Source organism: Ahaetulla prasina, chromosome 3 (genome assembly GCF_028640845.1).
Source record: "Ahaetulla prasina isolate Xishuangbanna chromosome 3, ASM2864084v1, whole genome shotgun sequence".
In the NCBI taxonomy this organism is placed as follows: domain Eukaryota; kingdom Metazoa; phylum Chordata; class Lepidosauria; order Squamata; family Colubridae; genus Ahaetulla; species Ahaetulla prasina.
The window spans coordinates 186,396,983-186,422,320 of NC_080541.1; the positions used below are offsets into that span (position 1 = coordinate 186,396,983).

At 36.8% G+C, this 25,338-nt stretch overlaps 1 protein-coding gene across 2 annotated transcripts in view; it reads right to left on the reverse strand.

Moving 5' to 3' along the window:
* The window catches only part of SYT6 (synaptotagmin 6), a 178,283-nt gene that overhangs the window by 128,071 nt on the left and 24,874 nt on the right, over positions 1–25,338 (reverse strand). The window contains exon 1 of one of the 2 annotated variants that reach the window (XR_009154479.1): positions 21,468–21,677. The exons of the other annotated variant lie outside the window; for it this stretch is intronic. The gene's annotated coding sequence lies outside the window, so the exon portion shown is untranslated. Of the gene's footprint in view, positions 1–21,467; positions 21,678–25,338 lie in introns of those variants that run through there. 2 annotated transcript variants of the gene reach the window in all.

Here is a 25,338-nt window from a genome sequence, read left to right on the forward strand (position 1 = left end):
TTCTGCAAGTAGGGCAATAAAGATTAGGCTAGAAACAACACCAGGATGTTTCCTTCCCGCCTTCCTTACAGGATTAGCCCTGTAAAGTGGAAAAAAACAAAAGGAGATTTCTTCCAACAATCGGTTCTCCAAACTGCTTAGAAAGTTAACAACCAGTTCTCCCGAATAGGTGCAAACCAGGAGTGAAATGCTCCCAGTTCAAACCAGATCGGCTGATCTGGTAGCAATGGCGACGGGTAGTTCCGAGAACCGGTAGCAAAAATCCCTGCCCCCCCATCATACTTGTAAAAAAATGCTTTTAAAAGTAAAAAAAAAGATTGTGCGCCACAGCTGACAACCCCCCGGTGCGCTGTTCTACTTATCCCATGCCTCCTTTTGATTTGCACTGTGTGCATGCACCACCTCACATTTGGTGCATGGTGAGCACTGTGTATGCGCAGCGCGCGTGTGCAGCCAGCAAACTGGTAATAAACCAGTTCAGATTTCACCACTGGTGCAACTGGCTGAATCCCACCACTGAGTTGAACCGAGATCTTCCTGATCCTGATACTTTAATAATGTCATCCTGTAAAAAGTATAACAACTCAGCGGCCTGCTTTCTGCTTCGCTTTTTTATAAAAATCTGATCTCAGTGTTCAATTTATTAAAGCAAATTTTGGATTATGGAAGCTTTACTGGTAGCCCATTTTGTCATAATACATGATTTTCAGAGATGTCAATATATAAAAAGCCATTATCGTGAACTTATCAAAAAATGGGAAAGAGATTGGAACTTTCCAATTATCATTGTTTCCTACCTGTGACCAAGAAGCTTTCTGCAAAGGGCATTCATATTAATGTAAATCAGGTTATTTTACTATACAATTTCAACTCTGGCAGTTTTATGTTTAAAGTTTCAATAAAATATCTCAACATAAATATAATGGAGAGGAAAGATGTACAGTTAGCATACCCATCACTCAAATCATTAAGAAAAATGAAGATAATTTTTTTTATGCAGTCTTAAGATCAAGAAAGTACTAAGGAGAAAGCCCTTACCAGCTACTGTATATAAAACACGGTATAAACCCACTCTCTCCCTCACACTGATGGTGTGTTGGGAAAAGAAATGGGTAAAGAAATGTCGGCAAGCAAACAACCAAGCTCAGATAGCATCAAGGACTCAAGTGTCATAAGTTTTTAAACAATAGTAGATCTATAGATCTATATTACAAATAATAATTCTGGAATACAGTGGCATTTAGCTTGAAAAATGTATTCTGTGGTGAACTGATTTTTGAAGCTTAATTTTTCACCAGGTTTTGAGATTACAATGTGATAATCAAAACTATATCTTGAATGGAACAAAGGATTCATGTAGACAGAATTACTTAAACTAATCATCTCCATTTTATACTAAATTTTCAAACATGTTGCAATGTTCAGTAAACAACACTGTTTATGTGACTTTCCCACCAGTAAAAGCAAAATTAACTGGTATAATTCTGGCACTTTCTGCCAATCATCTAGAAATGTGACTACTTTAATAAATCTGATGGAGAATAAGCATGACGCGGTGACTCGGTGGCTAAGATGCTGAGCTTGTCAATCAAAAGGTCGGCAGTTCAGCGGTTCAAATCCCTAGTGCCGCCTAACACATAAGTTTCAAAAGAGAGGGATGTGGTGGTTCAGTGGATAAGATGCTGAGCTTGTCAATCGAAAAGGTTGGCAGTTCAGTGGTTCAAATCACTAGTGCCGCGTAACGGGGTAAGCTCCCATTACTTGTCCCAGCTTCTGTCAACCTAGCAGTCCGAAAGCACATAAAAAATGCAAGTAGAAAAATAGGGACCACCTTTGGTGAGAAGTTAACAGCGTTCCGTGTGCCTTTGGCATTTAGTCATGCTGGCCACATGACCACGGAGACATCTTCGGACAGCGAAGATGACTTTAGCTCTTCGACTTTGAAATGGAGATGAGCACCGCCGCCTAGAGTCGGGAACAACTAGCACATATGTGCGAGGGGAACCTTTACCTTTAAAGAATCTTGCATTATTTTTATTTAAAAAGACATTTAATCATCTTTACAATTATATCAGTCATGCTTGCTACTTGCAGTTGAATCTTCATGGATAAATCAAAAGACTTCCAAAACACAGCAGATATTAAAAATAAAAAGGAGAGAATAGTTGGTAACAGTGGGACAAGCAGAATGAAACATCTGCCTTCTCTTCACTCAACTAACTTTTGGCAAGAAACAGATTTTGGGGAAGAGACAATATTTTGAATTGCTAAAGAATCTAAAGGGCACTAGAGATATTAGCAAACAGGTGGTACTGGAAGACATTTATACTTAAACTTATGGAAACTTTCATTACCAATCACTATCATCCAAAGCTCAGTAAAGATCCAGGAGACATTTCCTACATATCCTAAATAACTGTAGTGATAAGGCTAAAAGAAAAGAACACATATTTATTTCTTTGTACTGAGCTTTTGAAACAGACGAACATTTAAGCATTATGTCTTGATCTGCATCCCTGAATCTTCTTTCAAAATCAAGAGAATTGCTCTAAATTTTTCAAATTGTAGTGGGGTAAAATAAACAGAGAAATAAAATCAGTTGAAACCAAACAGGTAGTATTTTATGCAATGTTTATATAGAAAAGGGCAGCAATTTGAGAGCTGTATGAAAAAAAAAAGCACATTTTAAAACAGCACTTAAAGGCTCTGCCATTGTTATATTCTTACAATCACTAAGAATAAGTGATGTGGTTATCTTTCTCTTGCCCTGAACCTCGCATTAAAGTGGAAGGGAGGAGAGGGAAGAGAAGGAAAGCTGCCTATCTTGTTCAAGTTACTAGCTGTGAAAAGATGATCTGTTGCAGAAACCCCAGGGGAGTATATTTTGCTGGTTTAAAGATTAATCATGTATTAAAGCTAAACTTTTGTGAATCATAGTAAATCCTAAGACAGAACTGAGAAAATTTCTTGTGTCTGGGAGGGAGGGTGACTATTATATTGTTGCTGCTGCTGCTGTTATCAGAAGTTGTGGATCAGGCAATGTGGTTCTATGAGATTGATTGATTGATTTGTTGAATTTTCAGAGGTTTTGTGTATTTGCTGTGTGAACCTGAAACTTTAGCATATTTTATTTCTTTAATTTTCTGTAGGAAAAAGACAGGAAGGTATGTGATTTTTCCAGTTTGCTTCCAGATTTAATATTTTGATGGTATAATTCTGGGGTTCTATCTGGATAGGTGAAAAAAAAGTGAATTAGGGACCATATTTTGGATATGGCCTGCAGTTGCTATTCCTGAAATATAGATCATACATTTAAAGTGATCTGCAAAAGGTTATACAATTTAACCTATTTATATTTCTATATTTTCCAAAACATGACAGTAACTGTTTCCTTATTCTATTAAAATTAATAACTGTTTTAATGAAAACATTAAAAACGTATGAGTCTGGTACAAAGTTGGTTCATATAACAAATGTGACATGAAGGTCACGTGATGAAATTATTCTCTGAGTCAAATGTATTCTACTTCTCACAGATATTTTTCACAATGCTAAAAAAAATAATAACCCTTTTCATTATCACTTGCTTTTAGTTACAATTCTTTTCACTTGACTTCATGTATTTAAAATAACTGAAGGAATTTTTTTCTCTTCTTTAGGTTACTTTAAAAAATGTTCAAAAGAAAATCAGGACTGGAATTCTGTGAAGACTTGTGGGTTTACTTCTGTCATTATGACACATTTCTTTTTATGCTCTATGTTGAGAGGTACTGTTTTTAATGCTTAATGTTGCCTTTCAAGCATTTAGTTTGCACTTGGTTAGTGAATTTGATGATGATGATGATGATGATGATGATGATGATGATGATGATATGATGATAAGCCACCAAGTCAATTCCAATAATTAGCAATTAATATATATTTTTCCAGGATAATTGGTGCCGAAGTGGTTCTTCAAGGCTTCCAATGGTTCACTCATTGCTGCTATAATTGAGATTGTCTTCTTGTTCTTTTTACTTTTATCTTGTTCCATGTGATAGATTTCTAAAGCGAGCTAAGTTTTCACATTATCTGTCCAAGGTTCAATATACTTGAGTCCAGTCATTTGTGCCTCAAGTAAAAACTCTAGATTGATTGATCTTCTTAGTTTGCTTCTTCAAATTTTAATTTTTCTCTCCATAGAATGTCAGAGTAGAAACTATTGCCCGCATGATTCTGATTTTTGTAAACATGGACATGTCACATTATCTTTATATCAGCAAAAGCGGATGTCATTCTACTGATGAATTTTTGTTTCCTAGACCATCCTATCCAACCTTGTACTGTATCCATTCATTCTTAATATTTCCAACTTTGGCATTCCAGTCTCTAACCATAAGCATCAAATCTTGTTTGCATGTTCTGCCAATTTCAGATTGAACAGCCATAAAATTTGGAAGCCCTCTCTTCTCTTGCGTCAGCAGTTAGAGCACAAACATGGATATTCATCACATTATTGTAAAGGATGGTCTGTGAAGTGTCATATTATTTGTTCACTGATCCCACCATTCAAGTATTGTCCTTGCCATATACCATACTTCCTGACTATAAAAACAATGTTCTTTCTAGTTTTTAATGGCTTAAGTGATAAACAGTGTGATCTTTTGACTAAAAGTGACAAATTCCAGTTTGTTTCAGTTGCCTAATATGCCAATGTGTAGTTGATTCATTTCATTTTTCATTCTGCAGGGTTTCCCATGTTCATGTGTTCCATGTTTCCACTATAATTCTGTGTTTGGATTTTCTTTTTCTGCATGACAGCATCAGCAACTAGACATCCCAGAGACTTTAATCTAGGCGTGTGATAACAGGCAATAAGTATTGGTATCCAAAACATCTTCAGCCATTCTCCAATAGCATGTTGAATGCTCTCAGAACTGAAAAGCTCATCGTCTGGCACTATATCATCCATCAGCAATATTATCTATCCAGGCACTGCCTTCTCCCATGCAATATTAAATGATACCTTCAGTGTTGTAGCTAAAGTGATCATCTGTTTCCAGGATCTTGCTGTACAACTTCTCCCTAACATAGGTGCCTTTAGATAGGCAGCAGGGATGATCTTGCTGAAATTATGTAGCCTTCTCAGCAGTATTTGCTCATCCCTCCCAAAAACATCTCTCCTGCCCCAATGAGGCAACACAGCAGGATTTGAGAATTATAATCTTAGAGTTATAATAAAGAAAAATAGATCTCTCAGGGAAAACGTTTTCTGATCTTCATATTTTCAAATGAAACAAATTGCTATATTTAACCCACAATTGAAATAAAAATAGAAATGGTGACTATTCAGTACAATTCTAGTATTAGTTCTTCAAAGCATTTCAAAGGCTACTCACCACGCACAATTATTTCAATCCACACCAGCAATTTTGTAATTTTGCTTCACTACTATCACAAGTTGATCTATGAATCATCCCAGTTGCAGAAGTGCATTCAGTGCTATATTATAAGAACTCCATTATAATATATATAATGAAGTCTCTAAAAATTTATAGGAGGAAAAAGATGTAGCCAAATATTAGGAGTCTGGTTGCATTTTTTCAGACCAACAACTTTTTGTTAACTTTTCACAAACTAAAGCTCATTTCATTGGGTGTATGGAATGCCACTCTAGATTGGTTAATGACGCATTGTAAGCTAGTTAATATTTGCAAACTTTTATGAGATTGGTCCTTGATAGCAAGAGATTTTACTGGCTGTTTGTGGGAAACATCTTCCCATATAATGTATTTTCAAATGCAGTGATGGCACCAAGAATCCACATTCTCAGGCATTGTAATCATGAGATTGGAATTATAGACATGGAGCTCAGCATTGGCACATTTCTGACTCTTTGTATATGAATGCATTTAATCTCATATTATAATAAAAGTGACTTATTAGACATATTGTTTCTTGGAATATGTTCTTCTTAGGGAAAATCTAATTTAACATCCAAATGAAATAACTCAGCAAGCTTATCCATCAGGAAGAGATCAAGAATATTCAGTATATTGATTATATTTAGTATATTGATTATACTCAGTTGTACATCTCTATCCTGGGCTGTTCACATGATGGTCAAGGTGCTTCTCCAGTGCCTGGAGGCTGGATGGATCTGGATGAAGAAGAACCAGCATAGGATCAAGATATGGAAAGTGACTGTGGGTTTTAATCCTCTCCAACTATCCATATCTAGTGATATTCCATTGAATTAGATTGTATATCCCAGCAGTCTGAGGAACATCCTGGGCTCATGGCTGCTCCTTGAGAAACAGGTGGCAGACATGGCCAGGAAATATTTTGCAGAAATATATATGCATTATGTTCTCCAGTTGTGCCCATTCCTAGGTTGGATGGTACTGTCATGTCCATTCACTTTTAATTACCTCTCAATTGGACAACTGCAGTACAGTCTACAAAGGGCTGTTCTTCAGGTGGTCCAGAATGGAATGATGGTACATGCAATGCACAATTCAAGGTGCTACTTATTATTTTTAAGGAGCAACTTGGCATGGGGCCAGATTGTGTGCAAGACTATTTATCCTGTGGGTCTCCACCTTCCCACCAGATTTGAAATAATGGGCATATAGAATAGTTTATTCCCAGACAGCCCCAACATTACTGAACTTTTAGAAAGCCATGAATACCTAATTCTCTCAGGCATTAGGGTCAATGTCGCTAGTATTAATTAGTCATGGAGTCTTTTGTATGAGGTTGTTTAAATTCTGTTTGATGACCAGAGTTTCACTGAATAGATAGCAGACATATAACCTTGATAGGTAAGCAAACCACACAAAACATTCTAGATTGTTTAATGAAGCTTCTAAAGGCCCATTGTACTTTGTGTAATTCCACTTCACTTGTGAAGATCAATCCTGAATATTGGTGAGTATTTTTGCTTCAGAATCATTCCTGTGGCCTTGGATCTGCTGGAATTAAAGTTTTAATGTTTAATGTTAACTAAACAGTTATTTATCATCTGAAAGGGACAAAAAAGGAAGGGAAAAAAGAGAGGAAAAATCAAGGGCATGGTTCTTGTCTCTAGGAGTTGAAAACAACATTTGATGGCATCTCATCATCATCAATTTTAAAAGAAAAATGGCATACTACAGAGTGGAGGTTTATTTTCAGTGGCTATTTAATGGTCACATAGAGCCCGCTTGCACATTTTTAAGTGTTTGCAGTCTAGTATTTTACTAGCTTTAACAGAAAAAATATAAGTAAAGGATGTTCTAATGCTGGAAAAAGTGAAAGGAAGGAGAAGATGAAGATGGCAATAAGTGTATCATTGGAAGATGAAAGACTTGGTTAGAGATAGATTGTCTTGGGGGGGGGATCTATGTGGTTGCTAAAAGTTGAAAACAACTTGGTGGCATATAATCAATCAATCAGGTAGCAGAACTCCTGATAAGAATCCTGGCAGAGGACATGATAGGGAATGTTCTTACAATTGTGTTTTCTGATAAATGGTGAATCACATAATATTTGTTATTAACCATATCAGAGTACCCATCATGTACTTTCAAAATTTGAAGACACTCAAGTGGCCAAAATGGCCTGGATATGGAAAGAGGCAGAATCTCTAACACAAAGCTCCATTGCTCTGTTTTCTCTCAAAGCAAAGATTTCTAGTCATATTGTCTGGAATACATAAGAAAATACATAAACAAATCTATTTTGCATATTTTAGTTATTACGAACCATTTTACAGCTATAATGCAAATTTCATTCTGATATACACATTAAACTGCTATCCAAGTGTGGCATTTTAAATAATCTTATAATAGTGGCTATACACAGCTAATATATAAAGTTGTAAAAAAGGAATGAGTAGCTTTTATTAAATATTTCACTGCCCTTAAAATAATAATCAGTATCAAAATTTATGTTTACAGTATTCCTATTTATGATGTATTCAATTTTCTATAAATATTTCCAGGCAGCTGATACTACTGAAGCTATGTTAGTTTCAGTCCTTTGGTCACAATAAAATATGCTAGTCTGCCAAAATATATGCTGCATTTTACATAGTTGTAAAAAAAAGTGCATTAGCAGCACCGTGGTGTCACAAGCAAATCAAGAATGAATCATGTTTATCTATTTTATTCTAACACCACAGCAGATTCTAAAGCCATTGAAAAGCTCAAATTAGTATTGTAGTCCTGTTATGTATCTTCATATTTGTAAAAATATCATATTTAAATTCTGACCAAGTACTTATACTTGTAATGTTAGAAATATAGTACCCTAGAGTTATTTTGTGCTGTATTCTGCAGTTTCTATCTCTTTATACAATAATAGGCTTTTTTTTCTCTTCTGTTTAATCATGTCTGGTTCTTGGAGCCTGCAGAGACTAAGTCCCTGCAATTTTCTCAGCAAGGTTTTTTTCAAAAGTGGTTTGTCATTGCCTCCTTCCTAGAGTTGAAAGAAAATGACTGGCCCAAGGTCACTCATCTGTGCTGAGGGCAAGACTAGAACTCACTGTTAGAACTCCCAGTTTCTAGCCTCATGTCTTAACCACTACATCAAACTGGTTCCATTATACCAAACTGGTTTAATGGTATACTATTTCATACCAAATGGCCAAACTAAAATATTACATTTTGAATGTGAAACCCAAGCACAGTACAAGCATGTTCCTTGGCGCTGTGATATCTACAAAAGTATTATAATATACTATGAAAACCTTGTGAGGCATAATCCATGCAATTGGTAAATATAAGATTTACCTATAAGATGTTTGCCAGATCCTTATAATGGGTCTTGTTTTTACTTTGTTTATTCATAGTGAATCCTTCTTGCTGTGTTAACTGCCCTTGCTGACATGACATGAACACATAAAATGCTAGTTCTATTTCTGGCAAAGGAAACATATAAGCAACTCCTTTGCTATTAAGATCTGCATCCTATACAGATAGTCCTTGTCTTACAACCATTCGTGTAGTGACCATTCAAAGTTACAGTACTGCTTAAAAAAGTAAAATACTGGCTTTGCTGTGGATTAAAATTAAATCAGAAGGTGCCCCAAAATACATTGACTCAGTTTCACGAGAAAACAAAAACAAAAAACCCAAGGATGTAAGAATCTGGAGCAAACTGTGAAATAACCATGTGAAAATATATTAAACAGGGTTCTATGTGGAACTCACAAGAAATTTGTCAATTAAATAAATTTTGAAGCTTACTTTTGGAAAGTCACAACAATATTTTTGCTTCCTTTGCTGAGCCTAGATTTTTGGCTCATGGTGTATATATAACTGTTGGCAAGGAAAAGTAGACAGATTTTCAGTACCTTTCCCAATGAAAATAATTAGCAGTTCCAATTACATATTTTTTAAATACCTTCTCCATAAAAGTTATTGGAAAATGTAAGAAAACTGCCTTCCATTGCATGTTGTCCACTTTCTTGTGCCTCTGAGGAAAACACTAATAGGTATAGGAGATATTTTGGATGCTTCAATCAATCAGCACTCTTCCATATATTACAAAAATAGTGGAAAGTCACAATTTTTAACATTCTTAAGGGGGGAAAGGCTATAGCAGCTGTGAGATAAGGAAGCTAGAAACAATGGGATACATTTGCAGCTGATAAAGGAAGGAGAACTTGTGGCCCAGAGGTTAATACAACTGCCTAATATGCAGGCAGCCCAAGTTCGAATCTGCGTAAGGGTATGGCTAGCTGATGAAAGCTTGAAATAGATCTATATTAGTCTCCCTTTATTTCTTTATCAGCAATATATATTTGGTATAAAATGGTTTGTCATGAATGCGACTGCTTGAGAGCTCATACTTTATATGTGTATGATTATAGTATGATTATACATAGATAAAATCAAAGGCATCAGAATTAGGGTCATTTTCTAAATAAAAACAAAGCTAATTTCTAATTTTGTATCTATTTTTCATTATTTTTCGGACCTTCGGACCTTCCGCCGCGGGCTTAAAACATACTTATTTAATTGTGCAGGACTGAGCTAGATTTTAAATTTTGGGTTTTAAATTGGGTTTTATTTCTATTTTTAATTGGACGGGCTTTAGAATAAGTTTTTTAAATGTTTTATATTGTATTTATATTCTATTTATCTGTTTTTAGTGCCTGTAAACCGCCCTGAGTCCCTTGGGAGATAGGGCGGTATATAAATACGATTAAATAAATAAATAAATAAAAATAAATTAGTTTTTAGAGTAGTAGTTTTCCCCAGATTTCCAGATCAGGATTTTGAATTAGTATGGTATATAGAGGAGATCAACCCTGACTGCTCTTTAGAAGGCCAGATCCTGAAGATGAAACTGAAATAGTTTGGCCACCTAATGGGAAGGAAGAACTCACTGGAGAAGAGCCTAATGCTGGGAAAGATTGAGGGCAAAAGAAGAACGGGACAACAGAGAATGAGGTGGCTGGATGGAGTCACTGAAGCAGTAGGCATGAGCTTAAATGATCTCTGGGGGATGGTAGAGTACAGGAAGGCCTGGAGGAATGTCCATGGGGTTGCGATGGTCGGACATGACTTCGCAACTAACAACAACAACAACATATCCATCTTTGGAAGATATGCTTCTCCTTCCATGAGGGAAGCATGAGGCAAAGACAAAATAAAGTTATGCCACCCTCTTTCTAAAACTCGTATAAGAAGAGTGTTTTCCAGCTGTCTATTGGTTCTTCAGCTTTTGATTTTCCCAGGAACTGATGATTCCTGACCTTTATCTAGACCAGTGGTTCCCAACCAGTGTGCCGCGGCACTAAGGGGTGCCGTGAGATCTTTTGAGGGTGCCGGGAACTTTTGAGCTACGGAGATTTTAAATATCTATTTCCTTATAAGGGTGCCGGGAACTTTTGAAAGGCTTTCCAAGGGTGCCTCAAACAAGAAAAGGTTGTGCCTCAAACAAGAAAAGGTTGGGAACCACTGATCTAGACTGACAGTTTGGTTTGATTGACAAGTTACATTTTTTCTTAATTTTTTTGGTGTCAGAACCTTTTGGTTGGGATCTGTCGCTATCCAATCAACTTCAACTACTACAATTACTATCTGTAACTTAACCAGACAAAAATAAAGGAAATTGTTTAGCTTAAAACTATGCCATTACAGTTTATAACTGCAAGCTTTAGTGACATAAATCTATTGCAAGAATTGGGCTGCTAAAGAAAGTAAAGCAAAGAAAACAAAACAGCCGCAAATCTTTTCACTCAATATAGGACTATCTGTGAAACTCAAGTGTCATAAGATGACAATAATCACTATTAAAATTCAGAGAAGAGAAGAATATCAATGACATTTTTCAAGCTAGCCCAAAGGTGCCATTTTTCATCATTACAGAACCCCAGGAGGCTGATGTGTACATTAACCACTCTCATCTAGTATTAAGAAGTACTCAGCCAAAGATAAGAGAGGCTGTTAATCGCTTCTTGAATAAAATTGTGCGGATTGATCTGAAGTAGTAAAATTCAGCTTATATATCATTTGGGTTTGTATAACTGCTATGAAATAGATCTAAATGAACAACTTAAAGAAAGTAATAAACATATCTCTGCATAAATGTATGCTTGTGGGTTCTTATTAAGAAGGGTCAGTGATATTTAGGCAGACTGAAAAGAAACATACATTCTTCCATTTGAATGCTGTCATTTTGAATGAAGAAAGTTATTGCTGTGGGAAATCATACAAAGTTATATGCCATCCACCACTGCAAGTGTACTAGTAAAAAGAGATTTGAAGATTCATATGGAGCACTTTGTAAACTGGGAATCAGATGATTTCTTTAGCAGTTTAGTGTGCCAAGCTAAGCCTGCCTGATATTATTTCTGCTAGTCCTAGTGCTATTATATCACCTACCAGGCGATTATCACCAGTGCCTTCCCATCTTATTCCTGCTATTCTTTGAAAAATTTAAAAAAAGTCAAATGAAAAAAAGAAGCTTCCATCTGTCACAAAACCCTGCATTCTCTTTGGTGTGAATTTTATGTTACTGTTATAGCAAACTTAACTGTCTGGCTGCGCCATTCTTCTCACTGCCATCTCTTTAGACATTGTAAATATACCACAACCTGAGGGGGTTATTGCCACTCAGTCTGCTATTCAAGCTTTTGTATTGCGGCTTAGAAAACATATACAGTATCCCCTATATATCATATGCTAGAAGGCAGCATAAAGCTGGAGTAAGGACAGTGGCAGCTAATCCATTCTAATGGCAAATTAGTCATTCATTTCACTAATCCGGAAATGCAGATAGAAATATCAACTTTCTATCCTGTGTGTGGAACAGAGCTAAGTTCATAAAACACAACTGATTGAGTGGGCTGCTATTTACCCCCAATCTATCATCAGCACATAATCACTGATTACTTGGTGAAATGGAGAGCAATATAGTTTATTGTAGCTGCTTCCTCGGTATCACAGAGAACCTTCGCTGCCATTTTTCCATAAAACAACAAAAATGCTTTTAATATTTGCACTGGGCCAATTTGTTTAGCACCATACAGAAGAAAATAGGGAAGGCGGGGGGGGGCTTTTCTGTCCTGAATCTTCTCTGCTTTCATTCTTCTAGGGTACATCTAAATGGAAATAGGTTTGAGGGGAGAAGAGTGAAAGGGTGACATTGAGAAACCCATTTATCTCCAGGGCCTGTCTAGGATTTTCCATTCCAACCGCAGATGACTTGGTTGACTTGACCCAAGGCAGTTTGGAGATAGAACAACCCTCTACCCTTTTTATAGAGCAAAGTTAGCTGTTCACACAGCAAACTAGCCCTCAGCCCCTACCCCTACCCCAAACACAGTTAAGCCTGTCATCTAATAATGCCCACTGGCTTCTCAGACTGCACAGGCAAATGACAGCTGAAGAATCTTGAAAAAACAAATCCAGATAATATTGTTTTCTGACGTTGATTATGTATGATGTTCTGTAATTTTCAGCCAAGGCAAGTTACATGCAGTCGGGAGATTAATGGTTATCTGGGGAAGGTACTCTCTCCCTTGTTCAATAAAGCTGATACAATCTAAAACAGTATTACCATTGTTACATTGTCCCAAGTGCCTCCATTTTGGGATTAACTTGAAATAACAAATCTCAATAGTCTTAATTTCCAACCTATTTCTTTTAATGTCCTTTTCCCCCTAAATCTCCCAGGTTTTTTTATAACACCTGAGTCTGGAGAACTAAGAAATGTTAACACCCTCTTGTACTAATTTGATGGGATGTAATAATGGGATTTTTTCCCCACCGCATATCACACTTGTATTGTTTTTGTAGTGATATGATAGCCTTGATATATATTAAATTATATATAATGCTTGGCTGAGCATGTATACCTATAATTCAAACGTTAACAAACAACCTATATCAACAATATACCACTGGTCAGTCATCTGTTGTATAATAATATTTTGGGTCATACTATTTGCACAAAGAATCTACATTTCTTGCTATCCTGATAAATCCAAAATTTTGGAGATGTTTCAGATCAGAACATTCATCCTGGAATGGAAAGCACGTAAACTGAACTTTAATAAGTGTATGCCATCCATTTTTAATAAGGAAATGCCACAAGTAGTTAGGAACATCAAGCCAGTGGTGACTGGTGCATATAATCTTATGCTTGCTTTAAAAAAAAGTTTTTTTTCCCCAATATTCATAGATTTGTTTAGGGAGCAAATTTCCATTAATCTGATGAAAACGCAGCTCCGGGTAAGATATCTATGCTATTCTTAATGAATAATACTTGCATGCATGCTATTAAGCCTTGTATTTTTTATAATTTTCTAGCAGAATTATCATGCTTAAAAAGATTGCATTGAATAATCATGTTGTTAAAACCCCTGCATTAGCAATACAGATTTTTTTATTTAAAAAAAGATTTATATTTGTAAAAAAAATGTAAATACTTATTTTCAGGTTTTGTTCACCCTTTTTCTTCTGGATACTGATGTTGGGCCAGTTGCTCTTTCTCAGCCCAACTCACCTCACAGGGTTGTTGTGTCAAAAATAGGAGGAGGAAAGCATGTTGAAAATGATTGCTGCTTTGAGTTATTTGAAAAATAATAAAGGTAGGATACAAATAAATAAATGGTTGAATAATTAAGTAATTTATATCAATTAATATCCTGAATTAGAAATAGGAGTGTTCTATCCAAATCATACAAACTAGAATGATTATGTAATAATGCTGTGCCTGATATCCGGATGTCAACATATGAAAATAGGATTAACATAATCATCCTTATATATTTAAATAACGCACATTCCAACTGAATGTTAGAAAAAGAAAAGTTCCTAACAGTAAGAACATTTCAACAGTAGAACCAATTCCCAAAAAGATGGGGAAAAAATATCCCCTTCACAGCAGTGGTGGGTTGCCCAGTTTGGACCGGTTCTATAGAACTGCGGGAGGCTCCACCCACTGACCCAAATGTCATCAAAACTCTTCTGCTCATGGGCACAATGCGTGTGCACAGGCACAATGTGAACTGGAAGTAAAGATAAGTAGAACCCACCCCTGCTTCACGGGATATTTTAAAGCGAAAGCTAGAGAGCTATCTGCCTAGGAAGATTTAATTTGGATTCTTGCATTGTGTAGCAGGGTAGAATTCACAGCCTAAAAATCCCCTTCCTATGACTCTGTGAATCCCATTATTCCAAGTTGGTTTTTCCTTTCTCCAGTACCAGTTATTAGTTTTGGTTTAGCCTATGAAATCCTATAATCTGATTGCATAACTGGAGCTCAAACAACCTATCTGATTTGGGTTTATAGTCAATCAGATGTCATTAGGTGATGCTATCTGATATGTTTAAAAAGCAACAGGGAGAAAACACATAGGATAGCAATTTAATACAATAAATACATAAACATTTTCACATGAAAATGGGAAAGTGACTCCAATGTTTGAAATGGAAAATACCTCACTGCCACAAAATAAAATAAGAAGTTATGATTAACTTTTAACTTTAAAGTATACAGAGCATGTGAGTGAGTATAATAGGCATGTGCTGTATAAAATTACTTTTACTAAAATAAATCTGGCTATTCTCAGATTTTGCTGACTAATTTTAATCAATTTGAGTGGGTAGTCTATGTAAAATTGTCTCAGTCTAATTTGGTATTTCATTGTTAAGAATGATTTTATCCTTATTTGTTCATGTAGTGTAAACATTAAAGTGCAATAATTGGAAATTTGTCATGACATAGCTTGGTACAAGATGGGGATGATTCTTAGTCCAGCTATAATTTCAAAGCCATGACTCTGCTTTCTTTTATTTCTGTATCTTGGCATAATATCCCTGACAGACAGCACAACTTAATGTGGGAAGATTAAAGTCTGTATCAAATCAATGGCTAAGAAAGAAAGGTAAAACCAAAGAAATATTCAGAGAAATTTTTCAGGTAAGCTTGCCACCCCAGCTCTCAACTCAGTACAAAGTTTTCAAAAACAAGGAAAGCATAATAAAATGATAAAATAAATCAATTTGGCAGCATAGTCTTTGGGTGAAACAATATATACCAATGTTCATATTTTATATCAGTCAAAAGATTTTTTTGATCTGAGGCTGATGGAGCATCATGGCCCTCAATTTATCTGTTAATATCTTTTCTCAAATAGTCATTAGAATATATACTCATAACATTTATTCAGAAAGAAACTAGTACTTGTCAGGCATCAACACAAAATAGACATTAGTTTTAAGCAAGTTATTATCTTCATAATAACTTGTGAAGCAGACACCCAAAGGTGCTTTTTCAGGAGGCAACTGGACTTCCTTGTTTTTTCTTTTGAAGACATTTCACTTCTTATCCAAGAAACTTCTTCAGCTCTGGCAGGATAGTGGGGAATGAAGGATTTCATTCCCCACTATCTTCAATGACTTTCAAGGAAGTGCTTCAACGACCCTCTAAAAGGATGCAAATGACCATTGTCTGCAAGGAATATAAATCCTTCCATTTCCCACTATCCTGTCAGAGCTGAAGAAGCTTCTTGGATAAGAAGTGAAACGTCTTCAAAAGAAAAAACAAGAAAGTCCAGTTGCCTCCTGAAAAAGCACCTTTGGGACAACCATGACCTGAATGACTGAGAATCTCTACAGACTTGTGAAGCAGAGGTGTCCACTGGGTATGGTTAAAAATAGTCAAAATAATGGCCACAATGATATGCCCAAAACTCCATGAAATTTATGTGCATTGCACATAAGCAACAGATAGAGCTTTGACCATAGTATCTTGTCTTAATGTTTTTAAACGTACCCTACAGACACCTCTGTTGTAAAGAGTTTTGCAAACATTTTATCTTTTAGTTTATAATGGAATCCTTCTTCCTGGTGGTGTTTGTATGCAATTCCTCCAGTTCTCTCAAAGAAGAACAACACCTCAGGGTTTATAAACATGAAATCAAATTGATATGCCCTGTTTATCTCTTCCAACAATATCTGTTTACAGGAAAAAAATAGAAGTGGGACTAGATGGTACTATATACACAGACAGGGATCACCCCAGTGTCTCAGCTGCATCCCTTCTATTTTTCCCACTTACATGAATACTTAACACAGTGATGGCTAACCTTTTCCGGACCAAGTGCCCAAAGCGTGCCCGAACCCCCAAAATGCAATGCATGTGTGTCCCCTGTGCATGTGCCCCACCCCCACCCGTGCATGCACACATGGCCCTTGCATGTGCCCCACCCCACGCACATGTGCACACACACCGTCCCCTGTACATGCACGCATGGTCCTCCTGCATGTGCACCTCCCCCTGTGCATGCGCGATAGAGACCCAAAGCCCAGCTGGCCAGCGGGAGGCACACACGCATGCGCAGCAGAGCTGAACTGGGGTGACAGCTCGTGTGCCATCTGAGGGGTTCGCCATCATGGACTTAACAAAATGCATGGAAACTTTCCTGATCCTGAAGAGCGTGACATGCACAAAGATTCTGCAGCAAACCGCAAAGTATCTCTATACACAGAGAGATGCATATTACAGCTACTCTCAGTAATCTGCAATATATAAGTCTTTCTTACACAGAAATCAAAGCCATCCATCCCAATAATAGGCGTTTTGCTAAGAATTAATAATAAAGTGTAACTAATAATTAACCAATTAAGTTATGTGAAAGTGACAATTGGTCATCCCATCCCTTTTAAGCAAAGTTCAGATTTGATTCTGTGTTTTTACATTATACATTATACTTGTGAAAACATGTACTTTCTCGTGTGTTAACATTTCAAATGTTTCTATGCAGAGATTGTCTCACAACAAAGCAAACAGATAAAAAAACATGTTTGTTATGCTCCTTGGGCTTAACTTTGATGGTGTCTTCTTTGCCTAGCAATGCTCCAAGAAGTCTTGTGTTCTGCCAGAAGCAAAAGTCCTAGTTTAGTCTAAAAAAACAGAGCAGCAGAAATCCATCTGCCCATAAGAATGCACATTTTCCTTGTGATAATCAGAATGCTTTGTGGTTTGCTTACTAGCTCTTTTGAGCATTATAAATGTGTCAGTAACAGTTGTCAATATTTTATGCTTAACAGATGACAATCTAATAAACTATTATAAACCATGCTGGATATAATTATAGCATGTGGATGTGCACTAACCTCCTGACATTTCACTATAATGTATTGTAGCAACATCTGTAAATGACTCAGTAATTATGAATAGCATACACAAGGCTCAGTCCCCGAAGCAGGAATTAGATAGATCCTACTAAATGACCCACAATTTGCCAGCATCTTCTTCAACTTAGAAATCTTTGTACCAATTATTGCCTGCAAATCCCGATATGCAGTTTTGACCCACCCTCTTGCCACCCAGTCCAATCAGTGTTTCATGCAGTTGTCATTGCTGGGACCAGCTTTATTTCTAGAACTTCAGTGGGGAAACTGGAGAGTATTTTCCCAATGTCTTATCTTAGGTTTTGCTGCTGGAAAGTGCTGCCCACAGTCCAATGCCTTGGGCTTCACAAAGGGTATTAGACAAAGTCTGTGATGTACAAATTAGCACGAAAGTAATAAAGGGAGATGAGTGCATGTGTGTGATCCTCAGTATGAGGGGGAGGGGAGTTAGAACAGGCTTCTGCTTTCTTTCTCATACTGTGATAGAGAACACAATTCAGGCAGTCATCCATGAAGTCGAGGACAATGGTACAAGGTTAACCCCGCAGCCAACTGCAACCTGTGTGTCAGGCATGACCTCTCTGGATAAAATTTTTCTAGATGCCACTTTCTGTCTCCCTCTCACCCTCAGCCCCATAAATTAGATGCTGTGACTGTGGCTTATAACTGTAGTGAAACCCATTTCCCTGCAATTGGGCTTTTTGTCAAACAGAAACTCCTATTTCTTAACCATAAATCCTTCTGTGCTTTTTAGTAGCCTTTTCCCACCTAATCCATCTTGTGTACTGTGATGGGAGCGGATGCCTGAGGTACCCCACTTTCAGGTTCCATGGGATCCTACCATGGTGAAATACAGCAAAATTGGCCTGAACAAAATCCTTGTCATGGCGGCATAAAAGGGAAGCATACCATCATGCTGGCCGCACAATCACCAGCAAGTTTAATGTTTTTTACTTTATGAAGGAAAGAATATTTGAGTAAAAACTGAGTAGATGGAAGGAAGTTATGGTGTTTAGCTGGCAACCAATCCTAGGCAAGCAAGGGTTCTCAATGCTCAACTATGGACTGGGGAAAGCAAAAGTTGATTGGCTGTCAAGTCTCTGTGTGCTCTATAAACTCACTGGCATAATGATTCCTTTTCTTTCAGCATCCTGGTCTCTATTTCTAATGGAAATAGAACAGCTAGACAAGCCCAACTGTGTTTTATGATGAAATAAAGGAATTGTGTGATGGAAAGATTGGAACAGTACAATAAAATAGTGCAACCAGTTGAAAATGCAATAAACAGTTTGGACAAATAACAGAGTTTAATGTGTTACCTTAAGGAATGCATTATAGGAAAGATCCTGTTTCTTTTGTACAAGCATAATGTACTGTGGATGGGACTTTATACGAGGACTTATTTTTAAGACCTTAATGCACTGTAGGCAAATAGAGATTAGAAAGAAGCTTTCAATCCAAATAAAATACATTTGGGGGAGTAATTTGATTGAAATGTATAGTTGTTTATTTTCTTTTTTTAAACAATCCCTTAAAATCTTTCCAAACTTACTATTCAGCATGTCAGATTATGAGGTTATTTGGGTTTTCAAAAGTTTTTCTGGGATAGTAGAATCCCAGGATTCTGGGATCCTCAGGAATACAAGACTTACATGCTTTATTATGTGGTCTATTCTACCACCCATGGCACCTGATACTCGTGTTATTGGGTTATCAGAAAGTTTAGTTGCCTTTCTAATGCAGAAATTTCAGCCTACCTTTTGTGGGGTATAACCTCGATAGCTACTACAAAGAATACCAATTTTCTTGCAATAATTATCACTTGCAGAAGCTAATTGAAATAAAGTTTGGGGAGATTTTTTCCCCCCTTCATTTAAAATTTTATGTTTTATTGGTGTTTCTGTATTTTAAATTCTGTATTTGTGTTTTATTGGTCTGGGAGTGTAAGTAAATAAATAAAAAAAAATCTTGTGTAAAAGGAAAAGTGCCAAGAAAGTGAAGCTTTTCATATCATACATAACCGTTCAAAGAGCAAACAACTCTTGTACATTGTCACTCACTCTAAGGATCCATTTCAGAATTATTTGCACTGGCTTTTTGTAGTCTGTTGGAAACAAACAATCAGCACAACGCCCTCATAAGAGCTTTTCCTTGATCTCTTGTGAAGTCTAAAGTGAAGATTTAGTAGTGTGTCCCAGTGATACTGTATTTGACTACAAACTGGAACTGGAACTGACACATGTACTCATTTAAATAAGTATATGTCTCTCCTGTGAGGGTTTTTTAGATAGGAGGGCAGGGAGCAGATACTGGTATTGCTATTGTATCTATTATTGTCAAGCTTGCATTGAATAAAGAGGGTCTCACACTTCTTGGAATGTAATACACAGCAACCATTTTCACAGGCAAAACTGAGCATTTGATTCCAGAGATTTTTTCAAGGCAAATAGCAATAGGTGTCTCTCCTGCCATTAATACTAAAGACCCAAGTCACCATAAAATTCCATTAAAATGAACAGCTATAGTTATAAGGTTCAATGCCCAGGTCAGGTAATTTCTCATTGTATATTTGACGCAAGAGCTGCGCAGCTCAACAGGGGGGAACTACATTTAAAAAATGCACTTGATGGACTGCTTATTGATTCAACCCGAAGAACCGATCTGCTCCTTCTTTTTAAGTTTACAAAGAAAAGACAAGCATGATTTCACACGGTCAGATTTGGAAGCACTTAGATGTAGCAGATTTTTTTCTTTTCTTTTCTTTATTCTTTTTTTGCACTTCACCCTGAGGAATAGATCTCTTGGATTCTATCCAAAGCATCATTTGGAGGGCCAGTTATACTCAGAGCTGAGCTCCTGGCACCCAGCCTGCAGTGCCGGCTGCTCAGTTTTCAGCAGTGTTGTTAAACACAAACATGTTGTAGCATAACAAATGGAACTCAGTTTCAAGGTAGCACCAATTAACATCCACTAGCTTTGATACGTTTAAGATGCTCAAGAGAGTTATCTTGAGCCCATATGAAATGTCTTTAGTATAGCTTCACATCAAACCCCCTCCCAAACACAAACACACACACACACACACGCACACCATTGTCAGTTCCCAACAGGAAAGGATTTTGCAGCGTTTAACTATAATTAAGCGGACAGTAAGACACGAGCCGCAGGCTTTTCTTTCCCCAACTTGGTAATAATTATTATTATTATTATTAGCAATTATATCACAGAGTTCAACAAAGCAAAGCGATTAGGCTTGTTAGATAAACAAATTGACGACTTCCACACCTAGAAACAATATTGATCGTAATCCCTATTGCGGAACTGGAAAGGGAAAATTGTAATAAAACAGATCATTAAAGCTACATGACAGTATGAGAAGGCATCTGGAAGATTACACATTTACATCCAGAAATATAAATAGAAAAGTATGGGTGGGGAGGGGGAAGGTGGGGAGCAATACAGCATGGACTTGCATAGAAAGTTAAATGAGGAATTGTAATAGAAAATTAGGAGGCACACAGGTGCACGTAAAATATTTGAAGCAGGGGGATTGCACACTTGCACTAACAATAGTTTAGCCAAAAAAAAAAATTGCAAAGAGATGCAAAGAAGAGGAGGGGGGAATCACTCAGCAGCTTGTAAATTGCATTCTGCAAAGCAATGGGAGAAAGCATTGTAGTTCGGGAGTAGCAGTAAGCACATGCTGAATTTTCTCAGAACAAGATCTCGGAAAGCACTATCCACCTCCCGGTCCTGAACCTGCATTACCACCTAAGGATACAGTCAGCTAAGAGAAGAATTGCTTTTAATGAAACAGAAACAGAGAGAGCAACTTTGTGAGCATTAACTTACCAGACAGGCTTCTGTTCTTGAGTCCAGCTGCCCTGCGCAGTCCTCAGCGTGCCCCACACACGCAAGTAACGGCAGGAAGGGAGACGGTTGTGTTTCTATGGAGTTGGAGCTTCTCTTCCTTGCCTATGCATGAGGTGACTGCAGCTACACAGAAATAAGCTCAGAGGTCCACATGCACCAAAAAAAGGGGGGGCTACAATTCTGATCTCAGCTTCTGGATACTCCTTAGACAGGGTTGCAGTCAGCCAGCTTGTAATCCACATCTCGGCATAAAATGTTCAGGCTCACACACATGAACACAGACAAACACACTTCTCTGTGTGCAAATGATTCACATAAGCCCACAACCGGTTTCAAGCTTACTGTCCTAATGTCTACATAAAAAAGAGATAATACAAGGGTTGCTGCAGCAAAAGATTGTTAGATTGTTTGAAGCTGTGCTACCATAATATTCCTTTGGGAAAACTTTGAGGTTCTGAAGATAGCCTTCAGAGATGTGCTGATCAAATTAGAAGAATTCTAATTACTTTTTTCCTGTAAATACTCCCCAAATGCAGCCTTTCTCAATCTAATACCAACTAGATGTATTGGAATTACACCTCCACAAAATTAGAATTGTGTAATATTATATCAACACATCTGGAGGATACCAGGTAGGAGAAGGTTAATTTCAGGGGTAAATCCTTTTCTTATGTTTTTATTTATAAGATTTTTATCCTACCTTTATTGCTTTTTAAATAATTCAAGGCAGTGAAAGTACATTACTTTCTCAGCCTATTTTCCCTTCAAAAACCCTGTGAGGTGGATGGGGTTGAGGCACAGTGACTAGCCCAAAGTAACTCACCCAGCTTTCATGCAAAAACAGGACTAGAACTCACAGTCTCCTGGTTTCTAGCCGGCACCTTAACCATTACATTAAACTAACCAATTTAATTAGATAATATTCCACAATTACATCCATTTAGTTCTAAAATTAAATCAATGCCTTTATTATTTTGTTTTATAATTTTACTAAAGATAAAAAAAGTTTAATAGCATGATTTGGCAGATTATAATCTCCAAGTGAATTTGTTCATATAAAATGAATTCAGACCGCCAAAATAAAAGCAAGGCTGAGCAAAATAGGCCTTTGAAATTATCCATCAAATTTGTAACTGGAGAATTTGAGTAGACATTTTCTCTGAATATCTTTAGGGAAAGGAGAAATTCCCCAAGAGTGTCTCAAAAACAACCTTTCTCTGTACTGATAAAAATGGCACTGCAAATACCAAAGAAAGGAATTCAATCATTATATTATTCCTTGGAATGTAACTGATATGTAGAAAACCAGGAAATATCCATATAATAACATAAGCATAATAGTTCTGTCCAGAGCCTCTGGATTGCTCATAGGAAAGAGCCAAAAATATATCTCATTTTGTATTTTTTTACTTGCAGTTGGTATTTGCAGATTATTGTGCAACAAAAGAAAAAAATATTTATACAAAAGACATGGCTACCTCATAATCAAGTAAGTACATCACACCTGACCAAGAAGAATTTTCCTGTGACAGAAAATTTAATAGAATGAGAATTTGCAAAAGTTCATAACGCTTCTGCCTGCTAATATTAACTGGGGCATTTGGCTCAATTCATGTGAAGGATAGTAAATAAGTAAGAATATACAGAGAAGCTTTCAAAATCAGGCTAACACAATAGCAACAGATGCTTGGAATGGGTTGACTATTCAAGCTGATTATTGCTCCCCAGTTTTTGAATCAGAGCCGAATAAGAAATGTTGGCTTCCTGTTAGCTTACATTGGTTGACTGGTTGTCAAGTCTGCTTTTCCCAATTCATCATGGAATGTACAATTCAGTTGCATTAACAGAGGGATACAATCAAGATCAAGTGAGGTACTAATACCACTTTATAAAGTCTTAGTAAAACCACACCTAGAATACTGCATCCAGTTTTGGTCACCACACTATAAAAAAGATATTGATACTCTAGAAAAAGTGCAGAGAAGAGCAACCAAGATGATTTATTTATTTTATTTATTTATTTATTTATTTTGTCACAACATCATACAAAAAGATTATATAGTATATAAACATATATATGAGTAAATGTTAGGAGGTATAAGCATATATATATATAGGAAGAAGAAAAGAAAAACAATAGGACAGGAACGGTAGGCACGTTTGTGAGCTTATGCACGCCCCTTATGGTCCTCTTAGGAATGGGGTGAGGTCCATAGTTGAAAGTTTTTGGTTAAAGCTTTTAGGATTATGGGAAGAGACCACAGAGTCAGGTAAAGTATTCCAAGCACTGATGATTCTGTTACAGAAGTCATATTTTCTGCAATGTAGATTAAAGCGGTTAACATTAAGTTTAAATCTATTGGTTGCCCTTGTATTATTGCAATTAAAGCTGTAGTAGTCTTTGACAGGAAGGACATTACAATAGATGATTCTGTGAGTTAAACTTAGGTCTTGTCGAAGAGACGGAGTTCCAAGTTTTCTAAGCCTAGGATTTCAAGTCTGGTGGGATAAGGTATTTTGTTGTTTTCAGAGGAATGGAGAACTCTTCTTGTAAAATATTTCTTGATACGTTCAATTGTATTGATGTCAGAGATGTGGTGAGGGTTCCAAACAGGCGAGCTGTATTCTAGAATTGGTCTAGCAAATGTTTTATATGCTCTGGTTAGTAGTGTGGTGTTTTTGGAAAAGAAGCTACGCAAAATTAGGTTTACAACTCTTAGAGCTTTTTTTGCTATGTAGTTGCAGTGGGCTTTGGTACTTAGATCATTTGACATGAAAACTCCAAGGTCTTTAACGGGATGGGGGTCGTCTGTAAGGTAATGTCCATCTAGTATGTACTTAGTTTTTGGGTTCTTTTTTCCTATATGTAAGACTGAGCATTTGCTGGTTGAAATTTGGAGCTGCCAATTTTTAGACCAAGTGGATAGATGATCAAGGTCATTTTGAATGATAGAAGTATTGTCTGTGGTGTTAAATAGTTTGACATCATCAGCAAAGAGAACACAATTACTTGAGATGTGGTCACAAAGATCATTAATGTATAGTATAAAGAGTGTTGGTCCAAGGACGCTGCCTTGAGGAACGCCACTCTTGACAGGAACAGGATTTGATAAAGCATTGCCAATTTTGACCACTTGTTGTCTGTTAGACAGAAAAGCAGATATCCATTTGTGGAGGGGTCCTGAGATGCCATAGGATGTTAGTTTTAGGAGAAGTTTATCGTGTACTACTGAGTCAAAAGCTTTGCAGAAGTCTATGTAGATTGCATCTATTGATTTGCCTTGATCGAGATTTGAAGTCCATATGTTTTTGCAGTGGAGAAGTTGTAAGTTACATGATAATTTTTTCCTGAAACCAAATTGTTTGTTGGAGAGTAGGTTGTTAGTTTCTAAGTGTGAGGTAATGGATTGGTTGATGATAGATTCCATGACTTTGCAGGTGACGCAGCAAAAGGAGATCGGTCTGTAGTTTTCGACTAAGCTGGGGTCTCCTTTTTTGAAGATAGGGATGACTGTGGCTAGTGACCAAAGTTTGGGAAGAGAACTGGTAGTGAAAGCTTTATCAAAGATAATATTTAGGGGTTCTGCTATATTAATGGAAAGTTTTTTTAAGAAATATGCACATAGTCCATCGGGTCCAATAGAAAGCGATGGTTTTAAGTTGTGAAGAGCTTTTCCAACGTTGTCTTCTGTGAAATCTATATGAGTTAAATTATCATAGTCATTGCTGGTTCGTTTGTGGAATGTCGGATATGTGTTATCGGAATTAACAAAAACTGAGCCAAAGAAAATGTTGAAGAGGTTTGCTTTGACTGTTTCATCATTGCATTCTTTGTTGTTAGAATCTTTTA